Genomic DNA, 18,199 nt, shown 5'->3' with positions numbered 1-18,199 from the left:
ACCAACAACACCTGGAAACTGTCTACAAATATGGCCAGAAACACAATGTAAAACCTGTGAGACACACTCCAAAATAGAGCTCCCACAATGTCAATACAAGCCTCGCCTGCTCTAGTATCACACTGCAATCAAACGCACTACTTACAAGACGCATTCATGACGACCATAACCTTGTGCATAATCTTCACCGAATCAGCCCTGAAATTCAGCCCAAAATTATAAAATTCTCAGCCCTCTTGCATGGCCAAAAACAGTCCGTAATTCAGCCCCACACTACCAACCGTAGCGCATAAAGAATGAGCCCAAAACTTCTCCAAGAAGTTATGACTTGTTCGGTCTGAAGATCGGTCTGAAGATCACCTGTACACACGCCGTCATAAGGCATACATCTGTGAGCTAATCACCAAGCCCACACTGTACGGTATCGATGCATACACACGCACAAATCTCCCACCTGCAGAGAACACCGCACGCAAATGCTGAGTGCAACCCGCAATCTCTACCTATAAATGATACGCATAAAACTCCTGGGAAAATTTCGCCAGAGTTTCGTCAGTAAAACGGCCACAAAACCAGTAACCAAACTGACTGCACGCTCAAAACCATGAGCAACCAAAGCGCATCAAACCGCACTCCAAATGCATGCACCAATCTCCACACTTTGCATACATCATTGCAAACACCTGCAAATCTAGTACACAAATATCTGCTCTACCTGTGACTGCCAAAAAACATGCTCGAGGCATACATTGCCGAGCTCAAAATGCAATCACATTAGTCTCCCTAAGCATCAAACCACATAAGGCATACATCGTATCCTCCCACCTGTGAGGAAACTTGCAGCAAATATCACTCTCACATCTGAGAGCAAACCATGTGTGGAATCCTCGACACACAATAAACAACTGTTGTTGCCGAAAATTCAGCGTTCAGAATTTTAAAATTCTGATATGAAGAGCGCGTCCGGAGCATGCCAAAACCCCAAGGTAGACTCCTGGATCACATGTATCCGAGTCCGGGTGTGAAAGCTATGCCAAAACACCTCCGTTTCGACCCAAAAACGCAGCATAAATTGCCAAAAGAGGGCTGAAAAATGCAGCTCCTCAACCGTAGCTCAAATGAGGTTTTTGATGGCTTGAATGGCTTCGAAAGGGGGGTAAAACGCCAGGACACCTGGCGAAACCGATCTCAGAAAGTTGAATTTGCCGATACCGAAGTCGAAACCCTGTTTGCACTCTTGAAAGTGCGCGAGCGCGGACGCGATTTCGGGAATGAAACTGGATCTCCACTGTCGTCGTGACTGTGCACACACGCGCTCCCTCCGCACCTACGATCTGATACCAATTGAAGGGGATCGGGGAGCACACCACAGACGGAGAGTGAGAGAGAGAGAAGGAGACACGCACACGATGTGGGTGGGGAGACTCAAAAAGAGTGAGCAACCCCCTATACACTTATGCTATATATAAGGTATACAAGTCAGTGGGCGCCCAGACTCTGGGCGGCTGGGCAAGGCACAGGCGCCTATACCCCAACAGTAAGATGTTGATCTTTGACCAAATAGATTTACGCCATCCATAGCTAGGCCTGAGTGCAAATTTCGAGCTTTCCTGGAAAAATCCGACCATGTTTCATCTATATGTTTCCAAGCTGCACAATCTGCAGGAATCCTTAGCACACCATCCGAAGATTTATTCTCCTCATGCCATGATGCTAGGGCGGCCATGGACTTACATTCGAAAAAATGCTTGATGCGAGGAAGCAGAGGAAAATGTCGCAAAACCTTTTGCGGAATTTTTGTTCCGCGGAGATCTACTTGATATCTCTCAGAATCACATTTCGGACACTTCTCCATGTCTATGTATTCCCCTCTGAAAAGAATGTAGTCGTTAGGACAAGCGTGGATAGAATTGTAATCCATCCCCAAGTTTTGCAAAATCTTTCTTGCTTCCTCTCTGGAATCTGGCATCACATTATCAGCTAGTAGTATGTGCTCTTTGAGTAATCTACACAACAAAAAAAATACGGTACAATTGTGTAAAAATCTATCAGATCATTATACATCTAGAGTTTTTTATTAAAGTAAACTAATTGTAATAGATCACCTGAAAAGCGTTGTGACGCTAGTGTCACTCCATCCAAACTTTGTCTGCATGTTGAGAAGAACCAGGAGCACCTTCAGTCTAGACACACGTGCTCCATTATACAATGGCATATTGGCTTCACTTTTCATATCATCATAGATAAGCCTTTCTGAATCCATGATTGTCTCGATCATTTCATCGATCTTGGGCTCAAACAATGCCTCGTTGGGAATGTGGTCTGCATGATCATCCCCCGAGGTGTCAGAGGCTACATCTTGTGGCCTCACATATGCTGCTTGACCAAAACGCCCGAACACGTCTATCGGGTTGCAAGATTGCTGCTTGTTGGCCAGCGTCAGAGTCCCCGACGAGTTATAATTGGCAACAACTCGATCTATAATAGATGGATCGAACTCGCCAAATTCACGAACGTGCTGCAAAGAAACGCGTCTTGTTCGTCGCAGAGCATGCTTGCATTGATTACAAGGACATAAGATCCTCATTGAGAGATAGGTGTTTTGGTCGGACGGCCCCACATCCTCGTCACTACTCATAATGAGGGTAAAAACCTTATAACCTAGACAACAAATTTAACCTTCTATTGGAATTCTTCGTCTTTTATCTCTCTCTCTCTCTCTCTCTCATTGTTCACACTGTAAACTACGTCACATTCTCTAGTCATGTCCAATCCCTGCACACCTTGGTCTAGAGGTGCACGGAGATCAGAACCACCGGGTTATAATCTTGTCTTTATTGGTCAATGCCTATATTTGTGGCTACAAGAAATCTACACACCCACGTCTACATGATAGTGCATGCAGTGGACAAAACCCCTTTGCCTCTTCTCTAGTTGTAGCATTTCAGAGCATCTTAACATCTTTTCATAGTAGATCTTTGTCTGTAGCATGTCGGTACGCCATTCTTGTAATGTAGCTGATGCCTGCTAAAAGCACTTAATTCTTACTCTAGATTTGATGGGTTGTGTGTGTGTGTGTGTGACCCTTGGAATTGTCATCTTGCATCACTAATTTTTGTGTAGGCTCAATTTGCTCTTCCATTGGCTGATCATGATGGCTTATTGTATGGTAGCAGCAGTCGAACATGCAGGTGGAATTGCTGGTCCGCATGGACTGTCGAGGCTGTGAGCGCAGGAAATTTTCTCATGTAGGAAAACAGAGTCTTTTTTAGTGGTTTTCATATAAGCAAGTGTTTTTCATACAATCCTTACCATCATGAGCGCACCTTCATTGACATGCACTAAAATCTAACCTAAATATTAAAAAGGCTAGTCCATCAAACATAAATCTAGATCTAATTTAATCTTAAACTCAAAATAAACCTAAATCTAATCTAATTTAACCTAAATCTAAATCTAACATAAATAAACCTAAATCTAATCTAACGTAAGTCTAACTAAAAATAAACCTTAATCTAATCTAATCTAGCCTAAATAAACCTAAATATAATCTAACGTAAGTCTACATCTAACCTAATCTTTAACGTCTCTTGGGATAGTTTCCTACGACGTTAAAACTCTCTTCTTCTCGTGTGTGTGAGTGTGTGTGTGTGCCAATAAAAATAGGAAAATGGTATAACCTTTCTATCACCCAAGTGTGTTAGATTGGTTATGCCATTTCCCTCTTGAATAAAAGGTCTTGAGTTCAACTCCTCATCGGCTAGATCTTTAAGGTCTCTTGGGATAGTTTCCTACGACGTTAAATTAAACTCTCTTCTTCTCGAGTGTGTGTGCGCGCCAATAAAAGGAGGAAAATGGTATAACCTTTCTATCACCCAAGTGTGGTAGATTCCCTCTTGAATAACAGGTCTCACTACAAGAGGTTGTGTGCTCTTGTGACGCTGTTAGCGACGAAAATACATTGGGTTTTTATAACCCCCGGTGTCGCTAAAACCGTCGCTAATAGCGTCGCTACCAGACCGTCGCTATAACCGTCGCTATGGGCGTCGCTATATAGAGACGCTCATAGCGACGGTTATAGCGATGGTTATAGCGACGTTTACACTGCAGACTTTAGCGACGCTCATAGCAACGCTACAGAGCCATAAATAGTGACGGTTATAGCGACGCCCGAGAGAATTTTTTTTTTGGTGGCAGGGCATTGAATGCCCTGCCACCCATCAACCATATTGTACTTGATTCACTTTTTAAAAAAAGTGCAAGGGTAGATAATAGACCCAAAATAGTCACCCACAAGACGCATTGTTTGCAAAATTGACAATTGTACACATCATAGGCAAAATGAATTGATTGGCAAATGTAATAATGACAATTGTACAACATCATAGGCATAAAGAATTGATTGGCAAAAGGAACTGCGGTGACAAATGTAATAATATACATGGTTCAAAAAGACGTATAAAATCCGTCTCATGATACATAAGCTATGAGAAACCCTAAACTAATGCTATCTAGCTACGGCTAAACTGACGTCGTCTAGTCAGACGTCTCATCGCGTCCAAGCGGCGTATCTGTCGGATTCTGCAAAAAAAGACAATAAGACAGCTTTCAGTAAGTATAAACATATAACGACATTTATAAAACAATACAAAAAATAAAAAAGAGTAAACCCTAATACTAACCATGCCGCCGCGAGAACTGAGAATGTCCATCAGGGCGTTTAAGCCCTTCTTGCCTGCGTACTCGCGCTCGTACGGTGTGGGATCACGTCCTGTCATCGACCACTGTCAAAACATACAAAGATTTCATTATGTTAGAATTAAAAAACTCATAAACCCTAAACTATCGAACATAAAGAGCAATGTGAAAACACTTACAAAATCGGCCTCAAATGATGCCCATCCACCGCTCCCCAAGTGGTGCGAGCTCCCTGCCTCTACTCGCGCTCTGGCTGCATCCTTTTGTTGCTTCCACTTGTCGGGATTCTCGCGCGCTGCTTTCTTCGCATTCTTCCAATCTTCTTTGGCCAGCCAATCTGGCCTGTTCCACCCATTCTTGATTGCTTTTTGCACTTCGGAACGCTTGTGTTTGCAGTATTCGCGCATTCGAATCTTCATCAGGTCTTCATTGAAGCGCTGATCCCGTGTTGGAACGGGAAACTCATCATGAAGTATGCTGATGACTCTGTTTTTTAAATCACTTGGTACTTCACTCCATTTGTTTAGTATGTAGTGTCTAAACAGCTGAGAGCAAAGACCACGCATGCGCGAGATCACCTTCTTGCCGTCATCATCCATGATGATGCCGCCGCTGAAGTCGACGGAGTAAGGCAAGCCCTCTGGCCGGTGACGCGTGAACCTGGGTGTCCCGGCAGGGGTCTCTAGCGGCGTGTCGATGGGGGTACGGACGTCAGGTGTCTCCACCGGCGTCTGGGCCCCGAAGCGAGGAGTGTCGAGTGGGGTGGCTCCTGGCGGAGTAGGTAGAGGTGTGTAGCTTCTAGGAACAGTCAGCCGTGCAAAACCTGACGTAGATGGCGATGCTGTGGCTGGTGTGGGGGCGGGAAAAGAAGGGGAGGGTAAAGAGTCTCGTCGAACACGAGGCGGTGTGGAGGCATCGGTGGCGGAATCCCCACAACAACCGCCACCGCCACCACTAGAGCACCGGTGTCTAGACGAGTGTGAAGCTCGTCTCGTCGACACCGAAGCTTCGGAGCGCGCCGAATGCTCCGAAAGAGAGGGAGATGCGGATGGAGTAGGAACCTGCGATGATGCGCCAGAGCGATGACGCTCCACGTACCGCTGTCTCTGCTGCGGTGACAAAGAAGAAAGAAACTCATCATCATCCATACCTGCATTAAACACACGAATATTTAAACTTAATATTGAATGAATAGAGTAGACAATGACGCAAAGACCATTAAATACAATGACGTAATGACGCATATAAATACAATGACGCAAAGACCATTAAATACAATGACGTAAGGACGCATATAAATACAATGACGCAATGAATTGAGTGATAGAAGAGGCAAGTCAAAAACTCAGAATTTTCAATCAAAAGATGTGAGCGCGAGTAGAAAAGAGCGTTATACACCATGGAAGGTACTTAGAGAGCCAGAGCTTTTACAACACGGAGCAAAATTGTTCAAATACAATATTTGTGGCTTTAAGAGATCTCTCTCTCATCCTCGCATAACTCAGCATAACTTCCTATATCTATATAGAGCTCTCCGTTTAAACACATATCCTCTGTTTCATTTTGTAGCTCCTCTGCATGCACCCCATATAGAGTAGTAGCATCTTGATGCTCGTCGTCTGGCACCACCGCAGCGGCTTCTGATTGAGCATCTTCTCTGATCTCCTCCATTGATGCCATTGTGATTGGCACATGGTAGCCTTCATACGTCCTTGCACTACGAGGGGCTACCTCTATGACGTACCACCAGTTTGATGTAGACTTTGTAGGATGACATATTACCTGCCAGAGCCACATAACTTACATGAGAGCTTTCAAGCACATAACTTGTAAAAGGGGGATGTTAACTATTTACATACTTACTTGTTCACAATGCTCGGGTAGTACGAAAGTGTCTCTTAGGTCAGTCCATTTCTTAGTAGAATCCACCTCAAGAAAACCAGACTCTCCTCTACGCACAGTAGCGTTGCGACCCTCCATGATTATCTTGAACCATTGCACGTCGAACAAGTCGACAAAAAATCCTCTGTAATCGATCCTCAAAATCTCTTGCAGCGTGCCGAAGTAAGTGAGTTCCGCCACCACAGGATCTGCATCAGAGGAACGTCGTCGACTAGACTGTTCAAATTTTGCCATGATTCCACAATCTTGAGTAAAACGCTTTTTGTCGATTCGTTCCACCCTAAAATGTCGACCTTTACACCATGCTGCTGTGTATGACTTATACTACAACGAACAAAGATTATGAGTGGCCGTTCAAACGTTTATAAATAAAGTCACTTGCTAGTCGTACATTGCAAACTTACCTTGGTCGCGCAACCCCGAGAGTACTCCCACTCTTCTTCAGTCACTTCGTCACCGCATTGTTGTGCGCTTTTCAATTGGTTGTGCAACCATCTTAAGCTCATGAAGGTTGGTAGGCTCTCCAGAACCGTTGGATAGTGCATCGGTGGTCGTCTTCCCCGTCTCCACTCGATTCGTGCCCTTTGTCGCTCTTGCTTTGCATCCTCATATTGTGAAATCCACTTTTGCATCACTGGATTGTGAAGCATGCAAAATCGGTTAATTTTAGCCTCTAGATCTTCCGTCATCTTCTTCTCAACACCGAGATTGCACATGACAATCCCAGATATGCGCTCATCATCTATGGTTCGCCATAGCGTGTCCCGGATTTATCAAATCCGTCTAGCCACTCTCCAATGTACACTAGGGACTCTGATACCAACCAACCTTCTGCCATGCTACCCTCCGGACGTGCCTTTTGACGCACATATCCCTTAAGCGTTTTCATGAAACGCTCTAAGAAGAACATCCATCTGGAATGAACTGTGCCAGCTATTTCCACCTCATCAACTATGTGAACAAGAAGATGCACCTGAATGGTTAGCATTGTAGTAGGAAAATGTTTCTCAAACATGCACACAAGCTCCGCAGCATTTAGTTTGGCGAATGGTATGGAGTCTACGTTGATCTCCTTTTGTGAGATCCATTGCACCAGCTTTGCAAGTTTGTAGATTGTGTTACGGATGTCGAGAGACAAACATCCCTCAATGGCAACCGGTAAAATAAACTGTAAAGTATGTGCAGCAATGATATTAAAGTCCACATTTTATGCAATGATATTAAAGTCCACTATGAACGTACCTGACACATTTTATGCCAATCGTGTGACTTCAAACCGGTAAGCTTTCCTTCTTTAGTAAAACACGTTCGGAGCGAGTGCATTACGCCAGTGGGGGTCCGCAAAGATCGAATGGTCTCTTTTACTTTGCGTTCTTGGGCTCCTGTGAAAATCCATGGTGCTTTAGGGAGTTTTATCGATCCATCAGACGCTGTTTGCGGCCAATATTGCTCCATACGATCCACATTTCTAAGGTCAACTCTGGCTCCCAAAGTATCTTTCTTGCCGTCAGATGGTCCCATAGTAGATTACCCACATTCTTGAATATGTGCATTGGATCGAGCAAGTGATTGATCATGAGTCGGGGCCAGTATGGTAACTCGTACCATAGAGATAGTCTCTTCATCCCTGGAGGCAATCCGTCATCGCACATCTCCTTCTGCTCTAACCATGCTTGTGCAGACATCCTTGGTGGCTCTCTTCCCAAAAAGCCGTCGCGTAACACATGATTCTCTGGAAGATACGCTTGATGACCTTCGTAGATTTGCTTCTTCAGTGAGGGTGCCCTACGTGCATTCAGTCTAGGTCCACATGTGACACATGCTCTGTATCCGCTTGTTTGAAGCCCTGCATGTATACACATGATAATAGATCAACTATGGTAAAAAACAAGATTTACAGTGTCTGAGTGAGGAGTGTCAATAGATCACCTGAGCATTCTGTTAGCCCGGGATAGTCATGCATGGTCCACATTAGAATGCCTCTGATCAAAGCATTCCGTCGTCGTGTGTGTCGGCTCATATCCACCACCTCTATGCCAATCCACAATTGTTGTAGCTCTTCCAATAGTGGACGAAGATACACATCCATATTCCCCACTTTATATCGCCCTGGCACAATAAAGCTAAGCCATAGGTGCCCCTTCTTCGTAGTCAACCACGGGGGAATGTTGTAGTTGACGATGACAACGGGCCATACACTGTAAGATGTTGATCTTTGACCAAATGGATTTACGCCATCCATAGCCAGGCCTAAGCGCAAATTTCGAGCTTCCCTGGCAAAATCCGACCATGTTCCATCTATATGTTTCCAGGCTGCGCAATCTGCAGGAATTCGTAGCACACCATCCGAAGATTTATTCTCCTCATGCCATGATGCTAGGGCGGCCATGGACTTACATTCGAAGAAATGCTTGATGCGAGGAAGCAGAGGAAAATGTCGCAAAACCTTTTGTGGAATTTTTGTCCCGTGGAGATCTACTCGATATCTTTCGGAATCACATTTCGGACACTTCTCCATGTCTATGTATTCCCCTCTGAAAAGAATGCATTCATTAGGACAAGCGTGGATAGAATTGTAATCCATCCCCAAGTTTCGCAAAATCTTTCTTGCTTCATCTCGGGAATCTGGCATCACATTGTCAGCTGGTAGTATGTGCTCTTTCAGCAATCTACACAACATAAAAATATGATACAGTCGTGTAAAAATCTATCAGATCATTATACATTTAGAGTTTTATTAAAGTAAACTAATTGTAATAGATCACCTGAAAAGCGCTGTGACGCTAGTGTCACTCCATCCAAACTTTGCCTGCATGTTGAGAAGAACCAGGAGTGCTTTCAATCTAGACATACGTGCTCCATTATACAATGGCGTATCGGCTTCACTTTTCATATCATCATAGATAAGCCTTTCTGAATCCATGATCGTCTCGATCATTTCATCAATCTCGGGCTCAAACATTGCCTCGTTGGGAATATGCTCTGCATGATCATCCCCCGAGCTGTCAGAGGCTACATCTTGTGGCCTCACATATGCTGCTTGACCAAAGCGCCTGCGAACACGTCTATTGGGTTGCAAGATTGCTGATTGTTGGCCAGCGTTCAGAGTCCGACGAGTTATAATTGGCAACAACTCGATCTATAATAGATGGATCGAACTCGCCAAATTCGCGAACGTGCTGCAAAGAAACACGTCTTGTCCGTCACACATGCTTGCATTGATTACAAGGACATAAGACCCTCGTTGAGAGATAGGTGTTTCGGTTGGACGGTCCCACATCCTCGTCGCTACTCATAATGAGGATAAAAAACTTATAACCTGGACAACAAATTTAATATTCTATTGGCATTCTTCGTCTTATCTCTCTCTCTCTCTCTCTCTGTCTCTCTCTCTCTCTCTCTCTCTCTCTCTCTCTCTCTCTCTCTCTACCTCACATTCTCTAGTCATGTCCAATCCCCACACACCTTGGTCTAGAGGTGCACGGAGATCAGAACCACCGGGTTATAATCTCGTCTTTATTGGTCAATACCTATATTTGTGGGTACAAGAAATCTACACACCCACGTCTACATGATACTGCATGTAGTGGACAAAACCCCTTTGCCTCTTCTCTAGCTGTAGCACTTCACAGCATCTTAACATCTTTTCACAGTAGATCTTTTCACTGTTTGTCTAACTCTAAACCCTAAACCGTAAGTAATTCTTGCGTGGACTCGATCTAACGTAAATAAGCGTAAATCTTATAAACGTAAATCTAACTAAAAATAAACGTAAATCTAACTAAAAATAAACTTAAATCTAATTTAACGTAAGTCTGCATCTAACCTAATCTTTAACATCTTTTGGGATAGTTTCCTACGACGTTAAAACTCTCTTCTTCTTGTGTGTGTGTGTGTGTGTGTGTGTGTGTGTGTGTGTGTGTGTGTGGGTAAACCTAAATAAACCTAAGTCTAATCTAATATAACATAAATCTAAATCTAACGTAAATTATGTTATATTAAAAACAAAGAACTAAACTAACAGGGGTTATAAGAACCTTAAAACTGATTTAACACATAATTTTTCACATAACTCGGCAAGAGTTGGCATTCTCATCACTAAAGATGTGAGAGTTAACTTCCGGCGGTGACGCTGCCTCATCTCCATCCACATCTGACGACAGCAATTGGCCCTTTAGACCGTTCTTGCTCTTGTTACTAGCTTTGAAGTTGTTGTTGAATGACTAGAGGTTGTCTAGATGGTCATTGTGTCGGGGATGTAGTGACTCTTGCCGCCCTGAAGATCCACCTTCTTCCCTATCTTCTGAAGACATTTCACCAGTACTTTTGGATCGATGGAGCCCACCATGAGTGAAGGCAGCAATACCCTATATTCCATTGAGGGCTTTCTTCACCCGCTTCATGCAAGCATCGCAGTCTATGGAGACCTAAATCTAATCTAATATAACGTAAATTTAAATCTAGCGTAAATAAACGTAAATCTAGTTAAAAATAAACCTAAATCTAATTTAATGTAAGTCTACATATAACCTAATCTTTAACGTCTTTTAAGATAGTTTCCTACGACGTTATAACTCTCTTCTTCTTGTGTGTGTGCGCGTGTGTGGATGTGTGTGCCAATAAAAAGAGATAAATGGTATAACCTTTCTATCACCCATGCCAAGTATGATAGATTGATTATGCTATTTCCCTCTTGAATAATAGGTCTTGAGTTCAACTCCTCGTCAGCTAGATCTTTAGGTCTTTTAATTTTAATTAGTTTCCTACGACGTTAAATTAGTTTCTCGCTCTTTCTCTCTCAATGTGTGTGCGTTTTTTTGGATCGTATGCATGTTTTCTCTCTCTTTTCCTCTCTCAATGTGTGCGTTTTTTGTTTATGCATGTTCTGTCTCTCTTTTCCTCTCAATGCGTGCGTTTTTTGTTTATGCATGCTCTCTCTCTCTTTTTCTCTCTCAATGTGTGTGTGTGCATTCTTTGTTTATGTATGTGTGTGTGCGTTTTTGTTTTTGTTTGTACTCTCTCTCTCTCTCTCTCTCTCTCTCTCTCAAAAACACTATGTGTGTGTGTATGTGTGTGTGTGTGAGAGAGAGAGAGAGGGAGAGAGAAAGAGGGGAAGGGAACATGAGAATGAGGAGAGGGAAGGAGCATACCTGGCTCTCCTTCCTCTCCTCGTGTGTGTGTGTGTGTGTGTGTGTGTGGAGAAGAAAAGAGAGAGAGAGAGAGAGAGAGAGAGAGAGAGAGAGAGAGAGCGTTACCTGCTCCTTGCTTGAGGGCGCCGAAAAACTCAGATCTGAGATCTGAGTTTTTGGGCGCGCTCGGTTATTTTTTTAGCCCAGCCGGCGTCGCTATGAGCGTCGCAAATTTCTTTGTAAATTTGCGACGCTCATAGCGACGCCGGGAATTGTTTTTTTGAGCGTCGCTGTGTGAGCGTCGCTAATATGTATAGCCTCTTGTAGTGTCTTGAGTTCAACTCCTCGTCAACTAGATCTTTAAGGTCTCTTGGGATAGTTTCCTACGACGTTAAAACTCTCTTCTTCTTCTTCTTCTCTCTCTTTCTCTCTCTCTCTCTCTCTCTCTCTTTTCCTCTCTCAATGTGTGTGTATGTATTCTTTGTTTATGCATGTATGTGTGTGTTTTTTGTTTATGCATGTGCTCTCTCTCTCTCTTTCAAAAACACAATGTGTGTGTGTGTGTGTGTGTGAGAGAGAGAGAGAGAGAGAGAGAGAGAGAGAGAGAGAGAGAGAGAAAGAGGGAGAGAGAGAGAAAGAGGGGAAGGGAACATGAGAGTGAGGAGAGGGAAGGAGCATACCTGGATCTCCTTCCTCTCCTCGTGTGTGTGTGTGTGTGTGTGTGTGTGTGTGTGGAGAAGAAAGAGAGAGAGAGGGAGAGCCCGGGTTACCTTTGCTTGCTTGAGCGCGCGCTGAAAACTCAAATATGAGATCTGAGTTTTTGGACACTCTTGGTTATTTTTTTACCCCCTGTCGGTGTCACTATGGGCGTCACTAGTTTACTTGTAACTTAGCGATGCTCATAGCGACGCCGTGGATTTTCACATTTGAGCATCCCACTACGAGCATCGCTAATATTAAGAACCTCTTGTAGTGGTAGCACCCAATGTTTTCACTGGGCCCCCTCATTCTCAATTTCTTTGTAACTACTCTTTCTCCTCCCCCTATGTTGAATCATTACCGAGCTTGTTGCCTCTAAGTCCGCTATTTAATGTTTATTCTATGTACCCTATTTTGTGTCAGGCTATGTGTATCCACCTCTATTCATGGGCACCTATGCAGATGTGCAGGACATGATGAAAATATTGACGGAGTATGAATGAAACCCAACTGGATTCCACTCAATGGTCACTGCTATGTAACTAGTGAGGGATTTTTTTCCCTCACTTAGCCTTGCAATTCTGATTTTGAGGAAGTCTGAGACGTTGGAGCTATATATGGCTCACTCTACTCAACTTGGTCTCATCTATATATTTGTATCTTGTCCTCAATATGAATCAGTCTTTGGGAGCGTACCTAGTGTGTCTCTTGTCTCGTCTCTCTCTCTTTCTCTCTACATCTCAACATGGTATCAGAGCGATAACGATCACGCGAGATTCAATTCATAGTGACAAAACAGAGTATGTGTATGCGATACGCACGTAAGATTTAGAACTACTACTTTTTTTTTTTTTGCAAATTGATTCTTGTTAACTATGGTTGTTTTGTCTTAAGAAGAATATGATTAGTGTTTTGTGTGGCGTTTATTGCTAAGCGATATGGTGAATCGTTACACCCTCAACTTCCTCTCAATTTTCGAGAGTCTACTACTCAAAAATTTGGAGAAACAAGAAAAGTGCAATGGAGTGTAGTTCATTGGCTCCATCCAAAACTTGTTCGTCTCCTCGATCTCTTTGATTTGAGTTTTAGGTATGCATTGTTCGCAGCAGAAAGTTATGTTGCTTTTACTGTAATTGAACTTGACGCAAGTTTCATCCTCATGTGTCTTTGTGAAGTGTCTACGATTGTTTTTCTAATTTTGGTGTCAAATTTTTCACAAAACTTTAGCTTTTTCTATTCATACTGTGGCCTTCAATCTTGAGTCTCACGTCGCGTCTCACGTCACTCTATTTTGAGAACTCTTTTATTATTAACGTCCCCTTTTCCCTGATTTTTTGGGTGATGTCCCTCACATCTTTGGACGTTTATTAAGCATCCTTCTTGCGCTTATCATTGGTAAAACACAGTGTCATATTTTTCTCGTTCTCAATTGTAGTCTTCAACGTATATGGTGTGTAGATTCTAAGATCTTATCTTATACGTCTTCTCACAACCAGATATGGCTATGACTATTCTCGTCAATGGTTTTCCTTCTTGCCAGCATTCTGTTCCTCCTTTCCAAGGCCAAGGATTTTTAGGTTGAAAATCAAAGATGTTGTTAATTCTTGAAGCCAATGAACTCTTTGATATTGTCCTTGGAAATCGTGTATATCCATCTCAATCTGTTGATATGGATCATGACAACGTGCTTATCATTGAAGGACCTGTATTTGAAGACTGGCATGTTGTGTATATGGTTGGCAATGACGTGATGAAGTAGCTCATGGGTACATTCTTTCTGCTCTTATTGTTTTTGTTTTGTTTGATGTGTATGAACTGCCTACTTTCCATGATGTATGAAAGTACCTTATTGAAAAATTTCAGAAGAAATCTGTTACAGAAATACTTTATTTGAGAGGTTTTCTTAACAAGCTAGAATACAAAGTTGGTACTGCCATGACGGGACATATTGAGTCTTTCAAATCCATTATTAATCAACTTGCTACTACGGATGATCCTGCTCCACAAAAACAACTCATTACACTTCTCCTTGACATGGTGAAGGACTCTTCTTATGATAACATTGTTACCATCCTTTCTAATTAAGATTGTCTCGATTTTGACCAAGCCTTCATATCTTTAATTGAATACCCTCAATGTCAAGAACGATGTAATGTTGGTCATGATACAACTATGATTTCACAAGAGGAGAGCGAGTCACAACAAATGGAACGTGCTTTTTATGCTTGGAGGCGTCCATTTCAACTAGGAACCGCAGAGGTGGCCGTCGTGGCAATATTTTCTCTCGTCTCAAATTTCCTAATAAGCAATGTTTGTACTGCAACATAAATGACCATATTGAAGATGATTTTTGGACACGTGAACATAATGAAGAACACAATATTACCATAAACAGCCACATTTATCTAGAGATTCTTCTTCTTCTTGTGAATATTGTGGACGATCTGATCATCCTACTCATATGTGCTATAAGTGTTGATTTGACGTAGATCATAATAGAGCATATGCTACTGAACATCAAAAAAACATTGTACCAGAAACACACTGCATCCTATGTTCAGTTTCTCCATACATAATACTTCATGTACATGATGGATCACATTTTATTATCAATTTTGGTGCTACAAGAAATATGACATCTCAGTCTAAGTGGCTCCATAACAATCATCCACTACCAATTCAACATGTTGTTTATCTTGCTAATGATATGTGTAATATTTAATGGTCTAGTAACTTGTGTGCAACGGAAAATAGCACAGACATAGTGAGCATTTCATTAGAATAGATTCCTAATGAGCATAGCAAGAGTGCCTGGATGGAGAGAGCAACAAAAGCATAACACCTAGGTAGATAGGCATGAAAACTACTTCAAAAGAGAGAGAAATTAAGCACAACAATTGAGGACCGGATTTACATGGAGCTAGTCCCGCTCCAAAAGGCTTTGTATTATAGGTTTCTCCCATCAAGGGAGACATTTTACAATACAATATATTGTGTTACTTCAATAACTTGTTGGTGCAATGAAGATGGAAGCTTCAAGCACCAAGCTCACACTTGAAAACACAACATCAATTCCCTCACAGTCTCAGACCCAAGACCTCACACACCTTCGAAGATGGCGAGAGCTAGTGGGGTATGAGAGTAGATTGAGAGGAAGAAGGAGTATCCTTATGAGAAAGAAGTATGTCTCCTCACATAATCACTCTTAATAGCTTATGTTGTGGGTTAGGTCAACACATGAACATCATACACAGCAAGAATAACCATCTACTCCACCATACTTCATTAACAACAATTCAGACACAGTAAACATGACTACTCAAAAATATCAGAGTAAGCAGAGACAATACACTGAATAGTTACTGCACTGCACCATCATCATCACATTCATATCAGAGAACAAATACCTCGTGCGCAGATACATTCCCCACTTATATAGATAAATCCGACTTAACTACCCAATCACAAGACATTCAGCATACTGCAACTGAAAGACAGTTACATCCGACTTGGCAAAATACAGCTCAGTAAATATCCGATAAGTCAAAATCCGACTTAGCTATTCAGAGTCAGTTTCTAACATGTGCCTCTCAACACATGGCACGCCCCGGTGGTAGATTTCGCAGAAATCTGACCCGGATCCACAGATCCCTTGATCAGGAATCCACCCTCTGCTGCACAGCTTCTTCCTTACTCTGGTCCTCAGCATTCACTTTATGATCCACCAGCTCTGCTTCCTTTACTGCATCTGACTCTGCTGCATCAGCTTTTCCCATTTCCACCTCTTGTGCTCTATCTGCAATCACAGTATCAATCTGCTCTTCTGCCACTTTCTCCTCAGCTACATCCTGCATCAAAAAACTATTAGTAAAATTATCCTCTTTCTTTTCTGCCTCTGCAAGCTGCTGTCTCTGATTCTCTTCCATCTGCTGAACCTACTGCTTCAAACAGTCTCTCTCCTTTTGCAATTCCTCCACTTCCTTCAACAATTGTGCTTCTACCTCATGCACTAACCCTGCCTTTAGCACCTCATATGGATACTTAATGACAAATCTCATTCTTTCCTTGGTCTTTTGCCACATCTCCTGTGCAACCAAAGCTAATTGCTGCTTGAGGATAGACACTTCTCCTTCTTTCATTAATACTACACTCAAGCTAATTTCCTCCTGTGCCAACATCTGTTGCTCTAGTACCTGCAAAGGTTCCAATCTCAACCTCTGCATCTCCACAGTGACCTGTAACTCTGCATTCCTCTTTGCCATGTCTTCCAACTCCAAAGCAACCGCTGCCTCCACTTTCTCAGTCCATTGCTTAAACTCCCCCAATGATCTCTTCACTTTTGCTAACTCCATCTTCTGTTTCCCCACTGTTTCCTCCATATCCTGCTCATATTTTACTTTCATCATAGCTATCTGCTCTTCAAACTCTTTCACCTGTGACACCTGTCCTTTAAACTCCATCAATTTTTCTGCATTCCTTTCAGCTTGCATACTCTGAACCTTCAGCATATTATTCTGCTGCCTCACAAATTCCTGCACCTGCTGCAGCATCTGAACTACTTTATCACTGTCCAATTTCCCAGTATCTACTGATACTCCAGAGACTTCCTCAGCACTGAAATCTAATCTAGAAAACACTCTGCTGACTGGTTCAGACTTCTTCCTCTTGTTGGATAGTGTGAAAGCCTTACCAAGCTTTACTGGTGTTTCCTCTGCTTTTACCTGCATTGGTGAATCAACATCCATGGTGCCAAATTCTGCAAACTGCATTTTTGCTGTGATTTCTTCAAAGGCCTCTCCTGGAGTATATTTAGCTTTCACCAAATCCTCATAAGCCTCCATATGCTTAGCATTAAACTTCTTCAAAGGCCTCTCCTGGAGTATATTTAGCTTTCACCAAATCCTCATAAGCCTCCATATGCTTAGCATTAAACTTCACAAATCCTATCTTTTCAGAATGCACCATGATGGGATGCTCAATCTGAACTGGCTGCTGCTTCTCCTGCACCAGTTTTTCTGCTTTCACAGGCCACCTTGCTTCACCATTCTGTACTCTCTGTGCAAAAAAAAACAATGCTGACAAGTAGCCACATAACCTACTATTTGCCTGTGTCTTCCTCTTGTCTGAAGAATGAATCTCTGCTGCCAACTTTTCATACACCCAGTGAGCCCAGCTCACTTCTCCTCCCTGCTGTGCATAGCTTAATGGTGCAAAGTTTTCTTTTGACATATAGTCAAACTTCACAATAAAGCATAGCCTCTCCAAGTACCACTTAAGCTGCTCTCTCCTAGCATATGCCACATTCTTTAACATGGAATACTGCCTGCCTCCTTCTCTTGGACCAAACTCCTTTTTCAGTGCTTCCTCTGAACACTTTGGAATAGGTGTATTAGGATGCAAAGGCAGCTTGAACACCTCAGACACCAACTCCACACTGAGTACCACATGCCGTGACACTCTCCCCTTAGTCTTCCTAAGTATTTCCAACTGAGACTTTGCATACACATTGTTTCTACATTCTTCCCAAGGCAGAATCGCAAAATCATACAATCCTACCTGCTGCAACCATATGGCGTTGCGCTCTGCCTGACAATCTATGTCAACTTTGAAGTCCATAAAAGGGTCCATTAATGCTTGCATCACCTTACCTTCTGACACAGGAGTCGGCGTTGGCGTTTCCTCTTCTGCAGAGTCACTGTTTTCGTCTACACTGCTAACGTCAAGCCGCATAGGCAAAGCTTTGCTTCTCAAACGTCGCCCCAAACCTTCGG

Source organism: Adiantum capillus-veneris, chromosome 26, assembly GCF_014529385.1.
Source record: "Adiantum capillus-veneris isolate H3 chromosome 26, ASM1452938v2, whole genome shotgun sequence".
NCBI lineage: Eukaryota > Viridiplantae > Streptophyta > Polypodiopsida > Polypodiales > Pteridaceae > Adiantum > Adiantum capillus-veneris.
Note: the sequence above shows the minus strand (reverse complement) of the source record.